The sequence below is a fragment of the Salvelinus namaycush genome, chromosome 9, assembly GCF_016432855.1.
Source record: "Salvelinus namaycush isolate Seneca chromosome 9, SaNama_1.0, whole genome shotgun sequence".
Classification (NCBI taxonomy): domain Eukaryota; kingdom Metazoa; phylum Chordata; class Actinopteri; order Salmoniformes; family Salmonidae; genus Salvelinus; species Salvelinus namaycush.
The window spans coordinates 5,417,765-5,442,101 of NC_052315.1; the positions used below are offsets into that span (position 1 = coordinate 5,417,765).

Sequence of the window (24,337 nt, forward strand, 5' to 3'; positions counted from 1 at the left end):
AGCAACATGAAATCTCATTCAAATCTGTTCATATACACCCCCAGGAAGAATATGACACTTTTTAAAACATTTTCTGACAAGCGAGCACTTAGATATGGTCATTTTCACATTTTCATAAATTCATCAACTTTACAGTCCTATTGATCAAACAACCATGAAAGGTAGGCTCTCTGCACATCAAGGTGTCTATGCACATCAACAACAACAAGATCAACAACTAATGCTAGCCAGAGAGAGATGAGCTAAAATCTTACGAAGGACCATTCGATCAACCCTCTGAAATGTTTTCAGCTCGTTGGCCGTCAAAATTTGCACTGATAAGCGATGGAGAATTGTAGCCTCCTCATCTTTCTGCAGCTTGCCTGCCAATGCATGCTTGTCCCAACCAAGCACCCAAGATAACTGGCTAAAGTTAGCTAGCTTACTAGCTAGCTACTTCCAGACACAAAAAAGAGAACACCTCACTCTAACCATTTTACTCGCCATAGCAGAGATGGTTAGGCTGGTTACATGTTATCTAGAGGAACTATTACTTTATGTTTACTGACACCGGTCATACTCAGCGGGTGTTGTGCTTTGGTAAATTCATCAGTTCTGCTCTCTGACACACTCAAACGAGATGGTTGTGTTTTTGTATTCTTCTGACTGGGACCTACTGGCTTATTATGTATGAGTTCATAGACTACTTATCCTTTAACATCATGCTGTGTGTGACTGCTGTCTTTCCATTGGCCCTATGCAGTGGTCTAGTGGTGCCTGGATAAGTGGGTATACTCTTAAGTATACTCTAATTTTGCCAAAAAGTTCCCAAACAGCCCACCCAGAGAAGGAAAGGAACAGTGTGTAAAAACTCCTATGTAAAAACCGAGTACAAATGTATTTGAGACACTCAATATGTGATCTCGAGACGACTCTACATCACTGATAAAATCTAAATGCATATGAGATCAATCAAATTATTGGCATGGCAGCATGGTCTCATAGACTAGACGTAACATAGTAAATGTAAATTCAGTATAATGTGAACGTCTAGCAACCCAAAGGTTACGAGTTCAAATCTCACCTCGGACAATTTTAGCTAATTGGCAACTTTTCAACTACTTACTACTTTTTAGCTACTATGCAACTACTTAGCATGTTAGCTAACCCTTCCCCTGCCCCTAACCTTAACTTTAACCTTAACTCTTTAACCTAAATCCTAACCTTAACTCTAGCCCCTAGCCTAGCTACCTAACATTAGCATATTGTACATTTTGCAAATTCGTAACATATAATTCAAATTTTTATTCTTAACATCTCATACAAAATGGGTGATGGACATCCACAAATGAATACATACCATACGAAACATAACATATATCATACTAAATGGAATGTTTCTGATTACCGTACAGAATAATACGAAATGTTGTGAGACCAGCATGGGCATGGATATGCAGTTTAAAAGTTTCACTGATAAAATGTGAATAGTTATCATTCAGAATTGATAGTGATGACCTATTTTGAAATGAGGTAGCCTATGGCTAACTTGGTGTTTGAGCGTATTAACAATATAACATTTTCTTGAGACAATATGTGTTTGCCGAGGCAGAGGTGGCAATTGGAGGATGGATTTGATGCAAATTCTATAATGATAGGCTATTCAACTGGCTACATCTGTCGGTACAAACTTTGATTGAAGAAATTCTGACATCACTTAAAATAATAATAATAATAATTTCCCCCCTCAACCTAAACAATAGCACCACTACACCACTGGATGTAGTCCAGACTCCCAGTGAGTGCAGGGGTTCCTCAGGAAACGCTCGAGCCAGGATTGACTAAGTGGAGCAGGCACGGAGCAAGCACGGTGCTCTCGAGCTATAAGGGGACATCGGCTGTGCTGATAAACAGACTTGATCCTCTCTCAATCAGTAGATGACGTGAGACAGAGTTGTCAGAAGGAACCAAAAGTAACAAAAATTCTAGCACCAAACTGTTTTTCATGTTCTAGAAAGGTGAATTTGGTATAAGTAGGACACTTTTAGCCTTTATGTCTTCAGTAATCTCTTCAGACATCTATCCAATGTATTAACCCAACATGTGATACATTTCTTGAAATCCCCAAATGTTTTTATATACAGTATATCATATTCACAGTAGGCATGACACACCCATTTGTGTACACTGAGTCAAAACCACATTTTCAGTTCACATTTGGTAGACTGGGACAGCAGGTTAGATAAACTGGGACACCATTGTTATAGTCCTAATTGTACCCCAATGACAATTCAATGTTGTGTGACTAGGAAACATCGTGAGGAGTATACTGTAGAATACATATATTAGTATACTGTAGAATACATTACACACTGTAGTATCCCTCGATTATGTGTAGTAATTACTATAGAATTGTGTAGTATACTGTAGAATACTATAGTAAATACTACAGTATTATCTGCAAAAGAAAAAAAACACTGTAGTAAATACTACGGCAATGTCCGCAAAAACGAACATACTATCTGCAAAAACACTAGTTTTTTAACTATAGTAATACTACTGTATTTAATTTTCATATATCCCAACTATTATCCTCCCCCGACAAACCTGCATGCCAAGTATAGACCATATTGTCACGTTCCTGACCTGTTTTCTTTTGTCTTGTATTTATTTAGTTGGTCAGGGCGTGAGTTGGGTGGGTTTGTCTATGTGTGATTTTCTATGTTGGGATGTTTGCGTTCGGCCTGGTATGATTCTCAATCAGAGGCAGCTGTCAATCGTTGTCCCTGATTGAGAATCATACTTAGGCAGCCTGGGTTTCACGTGTGTTTTGTGGGTGTTTGTTTCCGTGTTTGTATTCGTGCCACACGGGACTGTTGTCGGTTGTATTCATTTTGTTATTTTGTTTCATGTTAGTGTTCAGCTCCGATTTAATAAATTATCATGAGCACTACCCACTCTGCGTGTTGGTCCGATCCATGCTCCTCCTCGTCTGAGGAGGAGAACGACTATGACGACCGTTACACATATACTGTGTTCCCTTTCTTATCTACTTTATTGACAAAAAACAAATCTTATATTATTATTTTTTTTAATGTTTTTTAAAATTGTTTTAAAATACCTACACTTCTTATAATCTTTATGTTTTAGCTTATTGAAGTTTTTTTTAAATTAAAGTCATGTTGGCAAATAAGTTACATTATTGTGTTTTGATCCTTGACCCACGAGCAGCCGCTAATGCACCCTTATTAACAAGCCCTGCCTGCCTCGCCTCCTGCCTGCCTGCCTTGCCCCCTGCCTGCCTGCCTTGCCCCCTCCCTGCCTGCCTGCCTCGCCTCCTGCCTGCCTCGCCTACTCCCCTCGTCCCATGGGATGACAATGATAGAAAAGAGCAGAAGCTCGGAACTTTCCAATCACGCTCCAGTCCTACCTACCTACCTACAGGTTATGGAAAATGTGCTTTTTTAGTATTTGTCCAGTAGATTTCCTCAATGTCAAACATAACAAAACGCAATTGACAATTACATGAAGTTGATGCAAAGAGTCAATATTTTCAGTGTTGACCATTCTTTTTCAAGACCTCTGCAATCCACCCTGGCATACTGTCAATTAACTTCTGGGCCACATCCTGACTGATGGCAGCCCATTCTTGCATAATCAATGCTTGGAGTTTGTCAGAATTTGTGGGTTTTTGTTTGTCCACCCGCCTCTTGAGGATTGACTGAGGATTGACTGCAAAACTACACATATCAGAGTGGCCTTTTATTGTCCCCAGCACCTGTCTAATGATCACACTGTTTAAACAGCTTCTTGATATGCCACACCTGTCAGGTGGATGGAGTATCTTGGCAAAGGAGAAATGCTTACTAAAAGGAATAACAAAGTTGTGCTATATTTTGTTGTTGAGAAATAAGCTTTTTGTGCGTATGGAATATTTCTGGGATCTTTTATTTCACCTCATGAATCATGGGACCAACACTTTACACTTTGCGTTTATAATTTTGTTCAGTTTAAAAGTAAAACACTGTTAGGATACAAAAACTTTATTGTCCATAGAGCTGTGGGGAAATCACCTTATCCAAATATCATCCCTCGCTAATAACACAGGGTGATGATCATCGATCAGGACTGACAAACACAATTGTAATTTTACCTTTTTTAACCGTTTTCCTCAAACAACTAGCCTGGTGTCACAGTGTAATGTCATTGCATTACTTTCCCTTCTAGCTATTTCACATTAGGTTACCCCAACCCTTTAGAGGTCAACACAAATGACCTATTGGTGACACATAGGGTAATGTAAATACCACATGTCATACAACAACTATCATGGGAATGAGCATGTCCTAACAGATCAGAAAATTTGCTACCCATATTTTTACCATTCAACATCAGTTATCTTTCAACCCCTGTTGATGCCTTGATATACTGCTGCACACTGCTGTACAATGTAGGAGGAACATCAGCATAACAGTACACTGTGAAAAAAAAGCCAATTTAACTAAACGCTTAATTTTGTGATTTTAAGTTGATTCAACTTAAAACTGATTTCTAGTTTTCTCAACACTAGATTCTAGCTTTTGTACTGTATGTAAGTTGCACTTTCGAAAAAGCTTGAAAAACATCTACAAATAATCGATTCAATTTGAGCCCAAAAACCTATTGAACAGTGAGTCATCGCTTTTCTTTTGTTTCGATGATATACACTGAGTGTACAAAACATTACATAGGCAGACTGACCAGGTGAATCCACGCGAAAGCTATGATTCCTTATTGATGTCACTTGTTAAATCCACTTCAGTCAGTATAGATGAAGGGAAGGAGACCGGTTAAAGAATGATTTTTAAGCCTTGAAACAATTTCTAAGCCATTTGTATGTGTGCCATTCAGAGGGTGAATGGGCAAGACAAAATATTTAAGTGGCTTTGATCGGGGTATGGTTTTAGGTGCCAGACGCACCAGTTTGAGTGTGTCAAGAACTGAAATGCTGCCAACTTGACACAACTGTTGGAAGCATTGGAGTCCATGCCCCAATGAATTGAGGCTGTTCTGAGGGAAAAAGTGGCTGCAACTCAATATTAGGAAGGTGTTCCTAATGTTTTGTACACTCAGTGTATGCAATGTATTGTCATAAAGAGATACATTTTAAAGATAACATATTCCCTTAGAAACTCACTTGGTGAAGGCTACAAGACCGAAAACTATTGAATGCAACAATAATGTCTCTGTCGCTAACGAATACATTCATAAGTGGCGGCAGCTTAGCCTAGTGGTTAGAGCGTTGGACTAGTAACCGAAAGGTTGCAAGATCGAATCCCTGAACTGACAAGGTAAAAATCTGTTGTTCTGCCCCTGAACAAGGCAGTTAACCCACTGTTCCTAGGCCATCATTGAAAATAAGAATTTGTTCTTAACTGACTTGCCTAGTTAAATAAAATAAGGAGGTAACTACAATTCAATTGAAAGGCACACTGGGAAATATGCATATAAGGTAGAGTACATTCTCATGTTGAATAACATGTCCATTCATCCTAAAATTTGAAGTTGAGTAAACATAAAATTCAACTTGTATGTTGGTTCAGTTAAAATGCCAAATGTTGAGCAAACTAGAAATTGTATTGCAGCAGGTTTCCTGCATAATGATAATGTGAAGATTTTCATAGTTGACCAACAAGATATGATCTCACTAACAGCCTATGTAGGTGCGATGGTCCCATTAATGGTTAATGGTGCGATGTTCAATTTGAATTCAAAATACTAGTCATTTTGTAAATACATAATTCACCGCCAACAACACCAACTGCTGTTTAGTGGAGGAAAACAGAGCGGGCCGAGCACAACATGTCAACTCTGTTACCCCCATAAATAGACAGCCTATAAATGTTTTAACTACCATCGTATTCATGAAAGTCTCATCTTTCCATAGAGTGGTCATGTTAGTTAGCCCAAACCATTCATATGCTACAGACGTTTTCGTGAGAAGACCATTTTTGGGGGGTTTGACTACTGGTTTGACAAACTCCGCTGTAGCTCTGCCACCTTCCACATCAGATGAGGAAGACGTGGATGTAGTAGATTGAGACGCAGCCCATGTAAAAAAAAAACTGATCTCTAGCTTTAGACAGATTTTGATTGATGATCATTTGTTTGACACGCAAGTGTGTCAGTTGACTCTAGGGGGTGTCGTGGAGTGCCAAGGAGAGAGGCATCAGGTCACATTTTTACAGTCTTTGATATGACTCAACTGGGGATTGAACACCCAACATCCAATCTCACAGCGGACACTCTAACAAGGCCACTGAGTTTGTTTGTAATACTGCTTTCACGTAGGATTCATGGTATGTTGCCTGTAAAAACAATTGGGCAAAGTTTCTTTCAAACAGTTGGCTATATAAAAGGCAAATGCTGACAAGAAAGAGGTAAAAATCTGACATTGCTTTTGCTGGGAAGAAGCAAGAGACATTAAACTTTGACCCTGTTGTTGAGACTGTTGTCATGGTAACCTGAACAGCTGCGTGTTCGTAATTCCTCAATTTAAATTCAGACCTTCCACTGCTTTAATTTCTTCACATTCACAACAGCTTGCCATAGCCTACTTGTAAATAATTTCCTCAAAACGTTGTCAGATATGTTCTGGTAATTATGAGGTGTCTAGACAAAGACAATTCATTTCTTTATGCAGGTCCTAAGAAACAAAAGATGAATAACATGTATTTTCTAAAGAATAGAATAGCATATTTTGAATGTTACTGGTCTGTGCAGCCAATTGGCTGCAACATGCAAATTAAATCAATAGTTGTTATTTTGTTCATTAAACAGACAAGACACAATTAGCCTACATTTCCCTACCCTGATCACAGTCAACACACGAGGCCTATATTTTATAGTAAGAATTAATATAATACAACATAACAGAATAAAATACAAATAATATTTGTCACATACAAGTTGAACCGCTGTCATATAACCAAAAAGTGGTATTTTGAAAAAGAGCCCATGTCCTCATTTATTTAGCCATTGAAACATTATAAATGTCTCTTTATGATAATGTAGAAACATAACAAATCTGACCTGGATTAACCTCTGTAGGATTTCAGAAAGTTGCTTTGTTTTAATCCACGTTGGATGTGATCACACCGTCACGCACCTTCTCTTCTCGAATACAGATTAACTACTAATCGATTTGTAGGTAAAGTTATAAACATATGCATATGAACTCATTATTTATTAGCTAAATATAAGAGCCTATGAATATTTACCTGTCAAAGTCTAGAAAAAAATATGAAATGGCAGTGTACATTCTCCCAGGCTAAATTTGACAATATTGTGAGAATAGATAAGAACAGCTCAAGGACAGAACCACATACATTTAAATGGAAATAATTATTTAAAAAATTATAAAAAGAAAAAGCTTTTCTGTGAATCAAAAATCATTATGTAAACAAATGACTTGTTTTTTTCTCCAACAAGGCAGCAGCTACTCTTCATAGGGTCCAGCAAAATTGAGGCGCTTATACAATTTTAAAAACATTACAATACATTCACAACAGATTTCACAACACATTAAGTGTGTTCCCTCAGGCTTTGCTTGACACACTGATAGGTTTCATACAACCACTTCCAAACACTGCAGCAGACTTCCTTGTTGATTTTGGATCGAGTTCAGGCATAACAGTGACCTCTCACAGAAGTCCTCCACCGGCAAATCTGAGAATCTCCTCGCCTCTTTTTCAAAACCCATTGGAGGAGAAGGTTAGTGGCGCGGGACCTCTGGCTTTCTCATCCAATGGGTTTTGAGAAGGAGGCGAGGAGAGCGGACGCGAAGACTAGGCAATTGAGATTCTCCTCATGACTGTGCTTCCGTTGTGAGTGTGGTAGCGAAACAACCTTTATTTGTTTGTAATTAACATATATTAATATGCATTTCCATTTCGCCTCGACAGTGGAAGAACTGTTCTGGCACTACTTGAAATAGTGGTGTGCTTCATCACTATCATCAAAAGTTCGCCGAGGCGCACTTAATGGTTTCAGACGGCACTATATCCTCTCTCTTCCGTATTTCTTGTTCGGTGCGGCGAAAGAGCAGTGTTTGAACTAGGGCTTACTTCCATATGATACAGGCTGAACATATGATCTAAAGATGCTCAAACCATCAACTATGCAACAACCTTTCAGGGTTATTTAACTTCAGGTTAGATCTACGTGTGGATGAAACATGCAGTCATCAACATTCTACTTTGAACCTCCTGCCATTTTAGATTTACATTTGAAGGTGGAAACGTTGGGGAAAACGTCAACTCAGGAGGGTGTAGCCTGCGGAAGGGGCAGTATCCTGTCAGAAACAATGGATTTCATGTCATCACCACCACAGCAGGGTGACAGAAGTCACCATCCTGTCATGTCTGTGGTGAGGCCAGAGCAGAGACAAGGACACGGGGAAGGACAATTTCACCGGCCCTACTGCCTTTACCAAAATGAAACCAAAACGTTCAGTTTTAGAATACTTCAAAAGAAATACTTCAAAATTAGACTTTTCCTTATGTATTTGAAATATACCTCCAATACATTGTTTTTGGGGTATACATTTCCCACTTCTTTGTACTATTTGATAGATAAGTACATTTTGTATTTTTGTTTACATTTATTCACATAACTAGTATATTGTGTCGTTACATTACATTATTTTAATAATTAAATTATCTCACTTACCTTGTAACTGGCAGTATAAAGATATAACAGTAGCATACTTTTTTAAGAAGTACCAGGGGCCTCATTTATAAATTGTGCGTAAATGTTATACTAAATTCTGGCATACATAGATTTTCAAGGATTTGCATGCGCCACAAATTATTAGGATTTATCAAACTGTAGCACTCAACATATACACATGTTTTTTATTGATAAATCAGAGAACGAACACTACAACCAGAGATGGGCAAAAATGACAAAATATCATGAAGATCAATGTATCAAAATAAACTACAAATACTTGTATTTTGTAATGTATTTAATAAAAAAAAACATGTATTTTTTATTTTAAAATACATTTGCAAGTAGCCGACCAAACAGCAACAACATTCTCAGGAACAGTTTACATAAACGTTTTACTTGCTATGACTGTGATATGTTGGATATGTTGTTGTTTATCTATCTCAAATCAAATTTTATTGGTCACATACACATGGTTAGCAGATGTTATTGCTAGAGTAGCGAAATGCTTATCTTAGTTGAATGCACTGACTGTAAGTCACTCTGGATAAGTGTCTGCTAAATGACCAGAACGTACAGTGCATTAGGAAAGTATTCAGATCCCTTGATTTTTCCCACATTTTGTTACGTTACAGCCTTGTTCTAAAATGTATTTAATCGTTTTTTCCCCCATCATCAATCTACACACAATACCCCATTATGACAAAGCAAAAACAGGTTATTAGACATTTTCGCTATCACATTTACGTAAGTATTCAGACCTTCTACTCAGGACTTTGTTGAAGTACCTTTGGCAGAAAATATAACCTTGAGTCTTCTTGGGTAGGACGCTACAAGCTTAGCACAACTGTATTTGGGGAGTTTCTTCGATTCTTCTCTGCAGATCCTCTCAAGCTCTGTTAGGTTGGACTGGGAGCGTTGCTGCACAGCTATTTTCAGGTCTCTCCAGAGATGTTCGTTCGGGTTCAAGTCCGGGCTCTGGCTGGGCCACTCAAGGACATTCAGAGACTTGTCCAGAAGCCACTCCTGCGTTGTCTTGGCTGTGTGCTTTGGGTCGTTGTCCTGTTGGAAGGTGAACCTTCGCCCCAGTCTGAGGTCCTGAGCGCTCTGGAGAAAGTTTTCATCAAGGATCTGTCTGTACTTTGCTCCGTTCATCTTTGCCTCGATCCTGACCAGTCTCCCAATCCCTGCCGCTGAAAAACATCCCCACAGCATGATGCTGTCACCACCATGCCATAGGGATGAGGCCAGGTGTCCTCCAGACGTTAAACTTGGCATTCAGGCCAAAGAGTTCAATCTTGGTTTCATCAGACCAGAGAATCTTGTTTCTCATGGTCTGAGAGTCCTTTAGGTGCCTTTTAGCAAACTCCAAGTAGGCTGTCATGTGCCTTTCACTGAGGAGTGGCTTCTGTCTGGCCACTCTACCATAAAGGCCTGACTGGTGGAGTGCTGCAGAGATGGTTGTCCTTCTGGAAGATTCTCTCATCTCCACAGGGGAACTCTAGAGCTCTGTCAGAGTGACCATCGTGTTCTTGGTAACCTCCCTTACTAAGGCCGTTCTCCCCCGATTGTTCAGTTTGGCTGGGTGGCCAGCCCCAAGGAAGAGTCTTGGTGGTTCCAAACTTCTTCCATTTAAGAATGATGGAGGTAACTGTTCTTGGGGACCTTCAATGCTGCAGAACTGTTTTGGTACCCTTCCCCAGATCTGTGCCTCGACACAATCCTGTCTTGGAGCTATACGGACAATTCCTTCGACCTCATAGCTTGGTTTTTGCTCTGACATGCACTGTCAACTGTGGGACCTTAATGTGTGTGCCCTTCCAAATCATGTCCAATCAATTAAATTTACCACAGGTGGACTCCAATCAAGTTGTAGAAACATCTCCAAGATGATCAATGGAAACAGGATGCACCTGATCTCAATTTCGATTCTCATAGCAAAGGGTCTGAATACTTATGTAAATGAACTGCGAAGCACAGTGGATGTTATCATTGGCCTTGTTTCAGGGCAGAGCTCTGTCGTGTCTTTGGCATCATTAAAAGTGAAGACTTATTTTATCAAATCAATTCTCTGTAATTATTATTACGTGATTAAACTAATCATCTAAATGTAATTAACTATGAAGTCGGGGCACCAAGGAAAATCTTCAGAGTACAAAGTTATAATTTTCCTAATATAACTCTTGATATTTTAATATCTGATCAATTAGTCTTCTTATTAATTAATTATTCTTTACCTCACATCAGTCTCATTCCAAAAGTTGTAAATTGTTGGTTGTCTGCACAAACCCAGCCTTTACTATGAATCATCCATACACCAACTGGCTTAATCATTTATTTACTAACTAAATATACACAGAAATGCATAAACAAACAAACAGTAGATGTGTTACTAACAGATGATAGGGAAGATTCCCTAGTGGGCTAAGCCGATATGATGGCTTGGTGGACAAAGGGAAGTGGGTGTGGACTGAGAAGGGCGGGAAAGACAAAAGTGGTCACTACACACAATTGATAATTATATTAATTCAAATGCTAATCCTTTGCACATGAACGCTCACTCATTCGGGAAAAATTGCAGTCAACATATATTTACGCTCAAAAATGCCCTCATTTGCTGTATGATTTGGAACTGGGCCACGTCCTTTTCTACAAGAAAGCAGAACAGCAAATATTCTCATATTTCTGTAGATGTGTGGGCAGAAGGTTTTAATCTTTCGCAAATGCTTTTTTTCAAACCAAAAATGCGGCCTATAGCGAATGCCAAACACTGGCCTCGAATTCTGCAAGATTGATTGTCTATTGAACTTTTTAAAAGTAAATGCTGCCTACAACCCACACATCTATGCAAAAGATGTTGCATTTTGATTGTGTTTCTGGTAAGTAGGCTATATTACTATTGCACAGGCACTACTATTGCACAGCGATACTGTAACCTATACTGTAATAGGCTACCAGTCTATTTACTTGAGCATGGTTGGCTATTTAATAAGCATTGAATAATTGGTAGCCTAATATTTGTAGCAGAGTGGGAATAAATCAGTCATGTTATGAAAGGAGAGACATGTCCTGCAATATGATTATGACTTAAGTCTATATAATAGAAGTCAAATAAACACACACTAGATGACCCAAAAGTATGTGTACACCTGCTCGTCGAACATCTCATTCCAAAATCATGAGCATCAATATGGAGTTACCCTTTGCTGCTATTTTATATATGAATGCTTCCGCTCAGTGTTTGAGATCAATTGACACTCTTTACCATGGCATTTTAAACTGCAAAACCCTTACGCACCACTGCACTTTGTATACCAGGGTTGGCTGGCCTTCTCTAGTCACTCGTAGGCTCAGTCACTGGTATACTTTTATTTACAAAGCAATTTGGGGTTTACTACCTTTTTATTTGGGCATTTTTATTGTTCAGAAATGTGGTGGGTACTCTCTTCGTTCGCTAGACTTTATCCTGCTAACTGTTCCAAATGTCCGAACTGAATTTGGTAAAAGGTCTTTTATGTACTCTGCGCCATTGTCTTGGAACACCTTACAAAATCATTTTAAACTGGAAGAACTTGTCCCGATTGGTGTTTTTAAATCACTGATGAAGGATTTTGAGGCTGATTCCCTGACCTGTCAATGTTTTTAATTTGCTGTTTTTGATTTTGTTATACTCTTGTGAATTCAATGGTTTTTACTAGATTACTTGTAGTTTTTCATGTTGTCTGTCTGTAATTTTTGTAATGACTTGGTGCTGCCTATCTTGGCCAGGACGCTCTTGAAAAAGAGATTTTAAATCTCAATGAGCCCTTCCTGGTTAAATAAAGGTTAAATAAAATAAAATAAATAACAGCCTCCACTCTTCTGGGAAGTCTTTCCACTAGATGTTGGAACATTGCAACGGGACTTACTTCCATTCAGTCACGAGCATTAGTGAGGTCGGGCACTAAGGCTGTTGCTGTGACTGTATTACCGCCACACCGGCGGCCACGAGTCATGAAGGCAGTCAAATTCCATGTGACCTTTTAGTCACAGTAATTAGGCTTCTCCAAGCTCTGATGCTGCTGCTGGTCATTAGTAGCCTACCAAACATGCTAACTGCCTGGTACTCAGCAATCTTTTGTCCCTCTAATCACTCTGACATCAATGCAAATGTAATCGAAAATCTAATCAAACACTTCATAAGCGCTCATGAGCCCATGTTGCGCAACATTTCTATAGGCTACGCAATTGCGTGAGAAAACAGGGTGATGGCCTCTATTAAAAAGAGGAGTATCCGATCAGATTTCTATAGGCTAGGCCTACTATATATATTTATCAACTTTTCTAATATTAAGCACATTGCTTACAAAAGGAGTATAGTCTACCTGGCTGGCATGAAAATGAAACACGGGAAATCGTCTTCCATTCACTATGTCAGTGCATAGATTACATGTATTTTCCCCCCTGCCCCTGTTTCGAGACAGTTGATGATAATGGTCCATTCTTATTCAAAACAAATTTCAAACATATATTATTTAGTGTATGTACAGTAAAAAACAGATTAAATCAAGAATAGTCTGATGGGTGACAATATATTATCACTTATTAATGATCCCCAGCTTAAGGCAAGAAACAATGCCTTTTTCTTTTGCCGTCTGTTTCGAATCATAGTCGCACACTTCATGTAGCTTAGCCCATAGGCCTATATGTTTTGATAAGGTTTGTATCACAACTAAAGTGGCCAAATAACTTACAATTAAGCACATTAATCTGCTTTACAAAGGGTGTAGAGTCTAACTGGCATACATACGTAACACGTGAGTTTCAAGTTTGGGGAAGATCATTTTCACCATAAAAATGCACCTTTATAATAAAAGCATTAAATTGCATAATTGCAGTTGCGGTCACTTTTAAGAATGGTGTTTTCCGCTAATGGAACATTTGCGCTTAAAGCCTACTGCAGTGTGCGCATTGCTGCTCTTATAATGTGAAGAAATCGCCTAATCGTTTATCAACATTTTAAGATAAATGTTCTGATCTGTTGCGTCAGCCTCATTGCGTAAAAACGTTTTTTTGATGCTAGTGGTTGTATTAATTTGGGATCTACTGTCCCAGACTATGTTTGCAATATTTATTTCTGGCGCAGAATAGAATATGTCAACTTTTGTACTATAGGGGGTAGTAGATTGACATAGGCTAGTGCTTTTGCTGTCCATCTTGTTGGCTGACGAAAGTAAATGTAGCCAGTTCAATCAATATCTTCAATATGCACCTCGGAATTGGATAAGGACACACACTGTTGCATCCCAGAAGTGTCTATCTTCACTTATATCCTGTGAAAAAGACCTGATCACGTGAAACAGAACCATGTGAATGAGAGGCGCTTTGGAGCACACTGCATTCATGGAAAAGGGAACAACGGCCAATCGCTGCAAAAGGCATGAATTATTTTGGGTGCATTACGGCCACAAAGAGGATGCCGCCAGGAAATTCATGGTATTATCAAGTGTTTTTCAAATTGTGAATGAGAAACTGATGAAGTCAATCAAATTCAAATGTATTTATTAAGCCCTTCCTACATCAGCTGATGTCACAAAGTGCTGTACAGAAACTCAGCCTAAAAACCACAAACAGCAGGCAATGCAGATGTAGAAGCACAGTGGCTAGGAAAAACTCCCTAGAAAGGCAGGAACCTAGGAAGAAAACTAGAGAGGAACCAGGCTCTGAGGGGTGGTTAGTCCTCTTCTGGCTGTGCCAGCACAAAAAAACAAGCAACTTTTTTCAAATCATCATTAGAGTCGCATGGCAATGTATTAAAAATCAAAACATATAGCCCAACGTTTGTAGAATAACTAAAGTTACATAAATAACTATAATTTAAGCATATAGGAGGACTTGTTTCTTTGTTAACCGCTCAACACAGAATAGCCGCATGTGTGCACACCCTCAAATCATTTGGAGAAAATATCCTTTCTATTTTATGAAATTGTATATTTTTAATTTAACTAGGCAAGTCAGTTAAGAACAAATTCTTATTTACAATGACGGCCTACCCCGGCCAAACGACACCCTATGGGACTCCCAATCACAGCCGGTTGTGATACAGCCTGGAATTAAACCAGGGTCTGTAGTGACGCCTCTTGCACAGAGATGCAGTGCCTTAGACTGCTGCACCACTCGGGAGCCTACATATATATATAGTATTCTTCATACTATAATATAAAATAATTCCATTGAATTCTAACCAAATCTTGTCTGCTAAATTAACTAGTGTAGCCCACAGCCATATGGCATAGCCAGATCAGTACCAGATCAGGTCTGGGACAGTTATGGAACCCCTACCAGTCCCAGACCTGCTGTTTTCAACTCTTAATGATCGGCTATGAAAAGCCAACTGACATTTATTCCTGATTATTATTTGACCATGCTTGTCATTTATGAACATTTTGAACATCTTGGCTCTCTCTAATTCTCTCCTTCTCTCTTTCTTTCTCTCTCTCGGAGGAACTGAGCTCTAGGACCATACGTCAGGACTACCGGGCATGATGACTCCTTGCTGTCCACAGTCCACCTGGCCTAGCTGCTGTCCCAGTTTCAACTGTTCTGCCTGCGGTTATGGAACCCCTACCTGTCCCAGACCTGCTGTTTTCAACTCTTAATTATCGGCTATGAAAAGCCAACTGACATTTATTCCTGATTATTATTTGACCATGCTTGTCATTTATGAACATTTTGAACATCTTGGCCATGTTCTGTTATAATCTCCACCCGGCACAGCCAGAAGAGGACTGGCCACCCCTCATAGCCTGGTTCCTCTCTAGGTTTCTTCCTAGGTTTTGGCTTTTCTAGGGAGTTTTTCCTAGCCACCGTGCTTCTACACCTGCATTGCTTGCTGTTTGGGGTTTTAGGCTGGGTTTCTGTACAGCACTTCGAGATATTAGCTGATGTACGAAGGGCTATATAAAATAAAATAAACTTGAAACTTGATTGACTTGAGTACCTAACATAACGACAACTCAGCGTATGCTATTCTGTTCTTCTGAAATAGACTACATTTTCTTTACATCATCTTTCTTTAGACCCGTCTAAAATAAATAATGGATTTATCGTGGAGGTGTAGGCTATATTACAAGGATTTATTAGACTTTTTAAAATGTAGTTGTTTCCAAAAGTTTGCATCAGTGGCTTGTGGAAGCCAGGAGATGCTAAATGTGTTTATGTTAATTAACGGTCAACTTACCATCGCGGATATCATGTTACCAAAAGGTGTCCACTACCCCAAAACATCCCACTACTCCCACTACTCCCACTACTCCAAAACATCCCACTACTCCCACTACTCCCACTACCCCAAAACATCCCACTACTCCTACTACTCCCACTACCCCAAAACATCCCACTACTCCCACTACCCCAAAACATCCCACTACTCCCACTACCCCAAAACATCCCACTACTCCCACTACCCCAAAACATCCCACTACCCCAAAACATCCCACTACTCCCACTACCCCAAAACATCCCACTACTCCCACTACCCCAAAACATCCCACTACTCCCACTACCCCAAAACATCCCACTACTCCCACTACTCCCACTACCCCAAAACATCCCACTACTCCCACTACCCCAAAACATCCCACTACTCCCACTACCCCAAAACATCCCACTACTCCCACTACTCCCACTACCCCAAAACATCCCACTACTCCCACTACCCCAAAACATCCCACTACTCCCACTACCCCAAAACATCCCACTACTCCCACTACCCCAAAACATCCCACTACTCCCACTACCCCAAAACATCCCACTACTCCCACTACTCCCACTACTCCCACGCGCACATTGATCAGTGAAGCTTCTAGTAACCTTGACTGGAGAAAAAGTCTGCAACTCTCTCGGAGGGTTGGCTCTTAATGAATACACAATACTTTGTCATATACATTACAAATGGTCATGTCGTGAACATGTCAACACACTGTTTCATAGGTTCACCTTACTTGGTTCCAAGTATACGATGTTAGTTGAGACAAATGGAGGCATAAAAGGTCATCATGACACTTATTAACATTCAATAGTCCAGGAGGGCTGAGAACACCTGTTGGACGTGACCATATTGTTATTCATCAAGAGGATCTAGACTACAGGACAGCACCCAAGTATCACGAAATGGCACCTTCTCCTCTGGCTCCATTGCTACTCAAATGAGAAAACTGAGTGGATAAAAGACACCGGCTGCCTTTTAAATTATACACAGTGTTTAAACGTTATATAATTGGCAGATCACTGAACAGGTACTCAACATCCCAATTGTCATTTTATGATACAACAATTAGGTGGCTTCTTTGTGGAGCACAGAACACACTCAGACAGATACAAAGGGTATGATTAGCAACAGATTGTTACTATAAACTGGTTACCAATGTAATTAGAAAAGTAAAAAATAAATGTTTTGTCATACCCGTGTCAGCCAATCAGCATTCAGGGCTTGAACCAATCCAGTTTATAATATGGTATGAATACTGTTGTAATACTACTATATAGGTATATATTATAGTATGTATAGGTATTATAGTATTCACTGAAGTGTACTTGCTGATTTTTCTGTATTTCATGTAGTATGTTTGCATGCTGTAGTATTTACAGTTTACTGTAGTAAAATTGTGTTTTGTTCTATTATTTTTTATATAAAAGGGTAGGCTTTCTCCTTGAGGAAACCTACTGGACAAATACCGAAAGAGCACATTTTCTATAACCTAGGTGAGATGGACTGGAGGCTGAACAGTCTGAAAAATTGTGTAAAATGATTTTAAAAAAGTTAGAATCTCTAGGTTCAGACTTGGCATGTAGGTTTCTCACTCATGGGTGGCACACATTTGGATATGGGGGAGCGGAATGGGTGGGGTATATGCAAACTAAATACTGTACTATTACTACACTGTAAACCCCAAGGCATTTTTAACTCAAATACTTCCAGTAAGTTGAACTCGAAGTCAATGAAAAGTCTTTATTACTTAAATGTTTATGTGGTACTGACTCAAAACTAAATTAGAAGTCACACCAACTAAAATGTTTTAAGATATGATAACAAATACAATTTTTTTCCCAAGATGCTCTCCTGCAGGTTGATTTAAAAAAATCTGTGTATTTACATGTACATTGAGTGATTGATTGATTCATCTTATTTTACACAAAGATAAATAACATCGTTTTTTTCTAAACTAATACAATAATTTAGTTCAATTTTTTTGCACCCATTACTGAAATGGTTTTTCCGGTTTAAATGGCTTAAGTAATCGCCTCATACTTTACCCAAGCCTGGCAGTTAATATGAATACAGGTTGTGAGTGAATACAAATGTAAACTGTAGTGTAATTTAACTCTAGTGGGATTCCAATAGGAATTACACATCACTTTGCAAGACAGCATAACGTGACTTGTAAAATTCCCAGGTTATCCAAAAATTCTGTCTGGAAGATTGCTGGAAAACTTTCAACCAGGATTTTTTGAAACTCAGGATTTAGAGAAAGTTTTGTGACATGGCCTGAAAGCCATGAATAAAACTAGGCCTCAAAATAAATCCTTATGAGATATCCAGTGTATTGTCATAACGAGTTTAATTAAAATGATAACATTTACTCAGGAATTCACTTGGCAATGGCCAAAAGATTGAAAAGGAAGGATTTCAATTCTGTCTCTAACAAATACAGCCGTGGGTGGTAACTCTGCAATTCACTCGAAAAGGCAAGACACGCTGGGATATTATATTGGAGGCGTGGCTTAGCGGTGGCATTACTCAAAACAGTAAAACTGATACAACTGAAATCTGTACCCCCTACAGCAGCGTTTCCCAAACCCGGTCCTCGGGACCCCAAAGGGTGCACCTTTTGGTTTTTCCCCTAACACTACACAGCTGATTCAAATAATAAATGAATCATCAAGCTGTGTATTGTTAGGGCAAAAACATGCACCTCTTGGGGTCCCGAGGACCGAGTTTGGGGATACCCTGAATGTAAAGATTATCTACACACAAAAAGCTTATTTCTCTAAAATGCACAAATTTGTTAATATCCTTGATAGTGAGCATTTCTCCTTTGCCAAGATAATCCATCCACTTGACAGGTGTGGCATATCAAGAAACTGATTTAATAGCATGATTGTTACACAGGTGTACCTTGTGCTGGGGACAATAAAAGGCCACTCTAAAATGTGCAGTTTTATCAAACACAGCATGCCACAAATGTCTCAAGTTTTGAGGGAGCGTTAATTTCTCTACCATAAGCCGCCTCCAATGTTAGTTTAGATCATTTGGCAATACGTCCAACCTGCCTAACCCACAGACCACAGGTAACCACGCCAGCCCAGAACCTCCATTTCCGGCCTCTTCACCTCCACTTCCTGCCAATATCTAGCAACTTTGCAGAATATGTAGGTGTTGCTGTAGGCCCTCCTTGGTTGAGGACAGCATTAACAAAAAATCTGAGCAAACTAGGATGCTATTTGGTGCTTAACAGAGAGTACACACTGGCAGAATACCTGACCACTGTGACTGACCCAAAATTAAGGAAATATTTGACTACGTACAGACTCAGTGAGCATATCCTTGCTATTGAGAAAGGCAGCCGTAGCCATACCTGGCTCTCAAGAGAAGACAGGCTATGTGCAAACTGCCCACAAAATGAGGTAGAAACTGAGCTGCACTTCCTAACCTCCTACCCAATGTATGACCATATTAAAGACACATATTTCTCTCAGATTACACAGATTCACAAAGAATTCAAAAACAAACCCAAACTCCCATATCTACAGGGTGAAATACCACAGTGCGCCATCACAGCAGCAAGATTTGTGACCTGTTGCCACAAGAAAAAGGCAACCAGTGAAGAACAAACACCATTGTAAATACAACCCATATTTATGTTTATTTATTTCCCTTTTGTACTTTAACTATTTGCCCATTGTTGCAACACTGTATATAGACGTAATATGACATTTGAAATGTCTTTATTCTTTTGGAACTTCTGTGAGTGTAATGTTTACTGTTAATTTTCATTGTTTATTTCAATTTAAGTTATCATCTACTTCACTTGCTTTGGCAATGTTAACATATGTTTCCCATTAAATTGAACTGAGAGAGGGGGGAGAGATTGTATTTTGGAATTTGTATTTATTAGCGATCCCCATTATCTGATGCCAAGGAAGCAGCTACTCTTCATGGGGCCCAAACACCACTACATATCTACAATACAAAATGTATAATACCACCAAATAATTTAAAATAAAGAAAGCAAGAAAGAGAGAGAGAGAGAGAGACTTATTATTTTCATATTGTAAATATCCAAAGTAAGCTTTGGCAGTATGTACATTGTTACATCATGCCAATAAAGCAAATTGAATTGAGAGAGACAGGAGAGAGAGAGGAGGAGACGAGAGAGACAGGAGAGAGAGAGGAGGAGACAGGAGAGAGGGAGATACAGGAAAGAGGGAGAAAGGATGGAGACACAGAGCGAGAGAGAGAGAAAGAGAGGAAGGAGAGCGAGAGGGAGAGAGGAAGGAGAGAGAGAGGAAGGAGAAAGAGTGATAGAGAAAGGAGAGAGAGAAGGGAGAGAGCGAGAGAGAAAAGAGAGAAATATATATATATATTATATATATATTTTATATGTATATATATATATTTTTTTTTCTATATGTATACTTCGACAATGTAAGTAATAATGAACTTGCCATGTCAATAAGGTTGAATTGAATTTAATTGAATTGAAAGGAGAGAAAGAGATGATCAACATGAGCTCCTGATATATCTCATATTTTCTTGTTTTTAGAACGAGTTAAACACTTGAATCGAAAAAGAATTCCAGACAAGAAGTGATGAACAACAACTCTATTCAATTAGAATAGAAAAAAAAGTAACTTCGCGCCTCAAGTTTAAAGAAGTTTTGACACTAGCTAGCTAGCTAGCATCACAACAAAAACAAAGCCAGCTGACTAACAAGCTAGACAGAAAAAAATTATCTATAACAAACCTAGCAAGGGGAGTTAATACAACTACATCAAATGACCAAACTGAGTAAACCAAAAAGGAGCACGGACTAACTTAAAAAATATCTCAGTTTTTTTGCTGGTTTTTGAACTAAATTAGAGCTAGCTAGCAACAGCAGCAGACAAATAAACCGGTTGCTATGGCAACGGGCCAGTAGAACAGAGCAGCAGCAACAGTAGTAGCAGAGCCCACAGGCACCATGTCCCCACTCCCCCTCAGCTCTGAATCCATTCTTTACCTTCCAGAGGCCCAAAATGACACTATGAGGAAAGCTTTTAAACAGAAACTACTAAAGGGGAGGCCAGAAACCCTTTTCGCAGACCTCTACAAAAATGGTGATGTGAGTAATCTTATCTTTCTCAATGACTAGCCAAATACATGGCACTCAGCAGTGTGCTCTCACTACCCATCCATAAAGAAAGAGGGAATCTGTAATGGGTGGAAGCTGAAAGTCTAAGAGACAGACGACCCTGACAGCACCACGATAACAATCAACCTCTACAAGACTGGGACCGTCATGGTGCAAGGTAATCGTAGGCTGTTTGAAACAGACTTTCAGACCATTTAAGAGAGAGCAGAGAAAGAAGGATACCACCAGTGACATGCCCTCCCACAAGACAAACTCCACCACCACCACCCTCACCCCTACTATCCCCACCCAAAAGGCACATCCAGCACCTCTCTTCCCACCATAGTGGAGGACACGCCCCAGGAGGAGAGCGACCCCCTCAGTGCAGAGCAGGCTCAGGCCCTCCTCACCACCATGGCTGCCATGAGGGATGAGTTCACCAGACTGGAGGGGGAGGTGGTCCTGCTCAGGGAGAGCAAACAGCAACCAGACAACCACACCTTAGAGGAGCTCCTAACCAAGGTGCGGACAGAGCAGGACAGCAGCCTTGCAACACAGCTGAAAGAGGTTCAGCAAGAGAGAGACGGACTCAAGAGAGAGTTGGCTGATCTAACAAAGGAGATGAGAGAGCTCCAAAAAGACAGGCAGAGCAGTAATAACGATCTGACCACACTAAGAGAGGAGCTGCAGGAGAGAAGGAGAACAGAGGACAGGCTGCAGGAGAGAAAGAGAAAAGAGGACAGGCTGCAGGAGAGAAAGAGAACAGAGGACAGGCTGCAGGAGAGAAAGAGAACAGAGGACAGGCTGCAGGAGAGAAAGAGAACAGAGGACAGACTGCAGGAGAGAAAGAGAACAGAGGACAGGCTGCAGGAGAGAAGGAGAACAGAGGACAGACTGCAGGAGAGAAGGAGAACAGAGGACAGGCTGCAGGAGAGAATAGAGAACAGAGGACAGACTGCAGGAGAGAAAGAGAACAGAGGACAGGCTGCAGGAGAGAAAGAGAACAGAGGACAGGCTGCAGGAGAGAAAGAGAACAGAGGACAGGCTGCAGGAGAGAAGGAGAACAAAGGACAGGCTGCAGGAGAGAAAGAGAACAGAGGACAGGCTGCAGGAGAGAAAGAGAACAGAGGACAGGCTGCAGGAGAGAAAGAGAACAGAGGACAGGCTGCAGGAGAGAAAGAGAACAGAGGACAGGCTGCAGGAGAGAAAGAGAACAGAGGACAGGCTGCAGGAGAGAAAGAGAACAGAGGACAGGCTGCAGGAGAGAAAGAGAACAGAGGACAGGCTGCAGGAGAGAAAGAGAACAGAGGACAGGCTGCAGGAGAGAAAGAGGACAGAGGACAGGCTGCAGGAGAGAAAGAGAACAGGGAACAGGCTGCAGGAGAGAAAGGGAACAGAGGACAGGCTGAAGGAGAGAAAGAGAACAGAGGACAGACTGCAGGAGAGAAAGAGAGCAGAGGACAGGCTGCAGGAGAGAAAGAGAACAGAGGACAGGCTGCAGGAGAGAAGGAGAACAGAGGACAGGCTGCAGGAGAGAAAGAGAACAGAGGACAGGCTGCAGGAGAGAAAGAGAACAGAGGACAGGCTGCAGGACAGAAAGAGAACAGAGGACAGGCTGCAGGAGAGAAGGAGAACAGAGGACAGGCTGCAGGAGAGAAAGAGAACAGAGGACAGGCTGCAGGAGAGAAAGAGAACAGGGAACAGGCTGCAGGAGAGAAAGAGAACAGAGGACAGACTGCAGGAGAGAAAGAGAACAGAGGACAGACTGCAGGAGAGAAAGAGAACAGAGGACAGGCTGCAGGAGAGAAGGAGAACAGAGGACAGGCTGCAGGAGAGAAAGAGAACAGAGGACAGGCTGCAGGAGAGAAAGATAACAGAGGACAGGCTGCAGGAGAGAAAGAGAACAGAGGACAGGCTGCAGGAGAGAAAGAGAACAGAGGACAGGCTGCAGGAGAGAAAGAGAACAGAGGACAGGCTGCAGGAGAGAAAGAGAACAGAGGACAGGCTGCAGGAGAGAAAGAGACCAGAGGACAGGCTGCAGGAGAGAACGAGAACAGAGGACAGGCTGCAGGAGAGAAGGAGAACAGAGGACAGGCTGCAGGAGAGAAAGAGAACAGAGTACAGGCTGCAGGAGAGAAAGAGACCAGAGGACAGGCTGCAGGAGAGAAGGAGAACAGAGGACAGGCTGCAGGAGAGAAAGAGAACGGAGTACAGGCTGCAGGAGAGAAAGAGACCAGAGGACAGACTGCAGGAGAGAACGAGAACAGAGGACAGGCTGCAGGAGAGAAGGAGACCAGAGGACAGGCTGCAGGAGAGAACGAGAACAGAGGACAGGCTGCAGGAGAGAAGGAGAACAGAGTACAGGCTGCAGGAGAGAAAGAGACCAGAGGACAGGCTGCAGGAGAGAACGAGAACAGAGGACAGGCTGCAGGAGAGAAGGAGAACAGAGGACAGGCTGCAGGAGAGAAAGAGAACAGAGGACAGGCTGCAGGAGAGAACGAGAACAGAGGACAGGCTGCAGGAGAGAACGAGAACAGAGGACAGGCTGCAGGAGAGAAGGAGAACAGAGGACAGGCTGCAGGAGAGAAAGAGAACAGAGGACAGGCTGCAGGAGAGAAAGAGAACAGAGGACAGGCTGCAGGACAGAAAGAGAACAGAGGACAGGCTGCAGGAGAGAACGAGAACAGAGGACAGGCTGCAGGAGAGAAAGAGAACAGAGGACAGACTGCAGGAGAGAAAGAGAACAGAGGACAGGCTGCAGGAGAGAAAGAGAACAGAGGACAGGCTGCAGGAGAGAAAGAGAACAGAGGACAGGCTGCAGGAGAGAAAGAGAACAGAGGACAGGCTGCAGGAGAGAAAGAGAACAGAGGACAGGCTGCAGGAGAGAAAGAGAACAGAGGACAGGCTGCAGGAGAGAAAGAGAACAGAGGACAGGCTGCAGGAGAGAAAGAGAACAGAGGACAGGCTGCAGGAGAGAATAGAGGACAGAGGACAGGCTGCAGGAGAGAAAGAGGGCAGAGGACAGGCTGCAGGAGAGAAAGAGGACAGAGGACAGGCTGCAGGAGAGAACGAGAACAGAGGACAGGCTGCAGGAGAGAAAGAGAACAGGGAACAGGCTGCAGGAGAGAAAGAGGGCAGAGGACAGGCTGCAGGAGAGAACGAGAACAGAGGACAGGCTGCAGGAGAGAAGGAGAACAGAGGACAGGCTGCAGGAGAGAAAGAGAACAGAGGACAGGCTGCAGGAGAGAAAGAGAACAGAGGACAGGCTGCAGGAGAGA

At 41.1% G+C, this 24,337-nt stretch overlaps 1 non-coding gene across 1 annotated transcript; it reads right to left on the reverse strand.

The window, feature by feature from the left end:
- Positions 1-17,365: 17,365 nt before the first annotated feature.
- LOC120054218 lies at positions 17,366-17,422 on the reverse strand. Its single transcript, XR_005477589.1, has one exon. It is a non-coding gene; the product is annotated as a U7 small nuclear RNA (small nuclear RNA).
- Positions 17,423-24,337: the final 6,915 nt, after the last annotated feature.